Source organism: Fopius arisanus, unplaced genomic scaffold, assembly GCF_000806365.1.
Source record: "Fopius arisanus strain USDA-PBARC FA_bdor unplaced genomic scaffold, ASM80636v1 scaffold00019, whole genome shotgun sequence".
NCBI lineage: Eukaryota > Metazoa > Arthropoda > Insecta > Hymenoptera > Braconidae > Fopius > Fopius arisanus.
This window is the reverse complement of record NW_011887758.1, coordinates 1,343,800-1,346,657: the sequence shown is the minus strand read 5'-3', so window position 1 is coordinate 1,346,657 and position 2,858 is coordinate 1,343,800.

Sequence of the window (2,858 nt, the reverse complement as noted above, 5' to 3'; positions counted from 1 at the left end):
GGGGGGGCAGGATGGGGGGCGGGAGGGATTCACAGCGAATCCTCTTCATCTCGACTCCACCACCTTCTTTGCTCTATACGTGTGACTTTATTTATTTCTACGGACGCTTGCCACGACAAATATACCAGGGTGGTCCAAAAAACGAATGAAAGCCGACCTATACCGGGCCGCAACTTCATTTACACCTATTCAGGGGGAGCCTGGTGGTCGAGAAAGAGGGAGACCTTAGATTTACGAGCTACCTCATCTCACCTAACTCTCCTCCTCCTCATCTTCACTATAAAATCGAGATCTCAGCGTTCTTTCGTTATCGCCACACGCTCCAACACCATTTTACCACAAACTATCGGCTAATTTTTGAGTGAAATAATTGTATTCTTGAAGAATCGAAACGATTAACTCCCGATTGGCTATTGAAATTATTGAAATTATTGAAATTATTGAAATTATTGAAGGAGATAAAATGGACGCACCTGGGGCGTGCAGTTTTATCGGGGCTCGTGCCTGTAGATGATTTCACGCTCGATATCCTGGCCCACCCAATCTGCCCGGCATTCATCATCCTCCGAAATGATGGGAAAGTTGAATTTCTCTCTCATTGGGCTGTGACAACGTCATGCATATTTATTTGAATTAATCTTCTTCGACGATGAGGTTGAGGGAGGGAGGAAGGGGTGGGGAATTGACAGATCTTGGAATCCGATTAAAAATTTCACGCTTCAACGTTGAGAATTTTTTTCAAAACCTCTCTGGTTGTACCCTCTCCTCGTTGTCCCCACCTTTCTTTATATATATTTGTCCTCGTCCCAGACACCGATCTTGGAATCGATGGCAGACAAGCGAGAAGAGAGCACCTCCGGTGAAGTTTGAGAGCGCGGTAGGTAGGTATAACGGGTCGCTTATAAAATTCGTTACGGTTTCCGGACGAGAAGTATGAATGTATGGTTTATACCAAGGGGTCCCAGGACTGTGTTGGTCTGGAGAAAGAATTTTTCTTTTATTTTTTACAATTTTTTCTCATCTCCATTGGGTAGTGCATGAGGGATCAGGGGGAGAGAAAATTTCTCACTGTTTTCCAACAATCGATATGGCCATCATCACCTTGAGGAAGCCATTTTTCAGTGGTCCCTATATCATTCACTCGAGATCTCCAATTTTTCTGTCCGATTGACGACTCTCTTCTCTTTTTTTGTTAATTTATACGTCAAGCCGAGCTTTCGAGCTCCACCTACCGCTTGCATTTTTTTTTTTTGTTATCTTCATTTTTTTTTCTTTGGGTGTTTCTTTTTAGAGGAAAATTCCTTTGTACGCATACCCGGAGGCCAATTTGCGAGCGCGCGTGTGGTCCGAGGTGGAAACACCAGTCATTTACTCCTCTCTGACTCCACGCCATCCTCGGGCCCCCTCCAAGCTTCTTTATCATCCTGCGGTTTTTATCCCCCTCGCGGGTTCTCGAGTTATTATTATTGAGATATATCGTCGAAATGCTGGAGTGACGTTATCGGAAATCGGGAGTGCACGTTTTGACGGATCGATGATGTATATCGTCTGCAGGGGGGACCCAACACCCTCCGACGATGAGCCATCTGGTTCACTCTCTCCACTCTCTCAGGATGCCTTCAATTATTTATTAATAAATCCAGTTAAAATAGACGCAAATAGAAGTCTATTTTCTCATCCAAAAAATATATTATAATATATTTTCATTTATACCACATGCGCCAATAGCGATTATGTTCTTGTTTTTTTTTTATAATTAAATGCAATTGATTAAATTGTATGAATTTTTTTTTTGTGGAGAGGAAATAAAATGGCGAGTTGACCCGACTGATGTTTTCTGGGTCGCGCAGTGAATCTCGCGGTGTCTTCGCCATCATGAAAGATGTGTACATTATCCTTCGTTACTTCCTTTCCCTCACATTTGGTCGTCACGTTTAAGAGCCCCAGCCACATTTTCAAAGCACCTCGTACCTTTGTGTTTAATACCCTCCCCCTCGGTAATTTTTTTTTTTTCTCACCCATACAGGTAAAAGGGAGGGAGAAAAATGAGGCAGCTTTTTGAAGGGAAGAGCATGAAGGCGATTCCTGGTGAGCCACAGCTTCTGGTGGTGCCACACGAGATGGCCAGCCTGTGCGGACATTCCTCGTGTAATTGCCTTGGATTTTGTTTGCTGACAATAAACTGCTTCCCCACGGTAAATACTTTCGTCTGCCTCTCTCGTATCCACCTCTTCATTCTTACCTGGTCGTCCGTTTATTTTTTTTTCTCTTTATTTATCTTTTTTTTTAAACATTTTCTTGCGCACCTTGTTCAACCCCCGGCGAATCTACACCGTCCTTCTCTCGGGGATGTGGTCCATCACCGAAGACACGATCCTCTCGCGGGGATCTCGGTGTACCGGTCCATAAAACTTCATCGCTCCGTGTTTTTTTCAAAATTTTTTTTTTCACTTCCTACCCGCAGATAAATGAATCCACTCCACAAGGGAAAAAGTAATTGCCCATCATTGCGGGGAATTAGTTGGACTGAAATTTTTTGGGGTGAGGATTATTTGAATATCGAAAATCCGCGTGGGAATCCCCAGGAGTTCCTGGACCAAAACGATAAAAAAACAAAACTCGAAATACTTCTATAAAATTCATAATTGACGAATCAGTTAGTGACCAGTTAAGTATTCACATTGAAAATTACAATTCATTACTGAAATTAATATTGAAAGTAATTACCAATTGAGGCGACTCCATTGCGATTGAAATTTCTATCATCCAGAGTTCACCTGCATTTAAGCTGAAGCATAACCAGGCAAGAGCGAGTAGACAGAATTGATAAAAAAGTAAAAATGTATAACCGCGGGGGG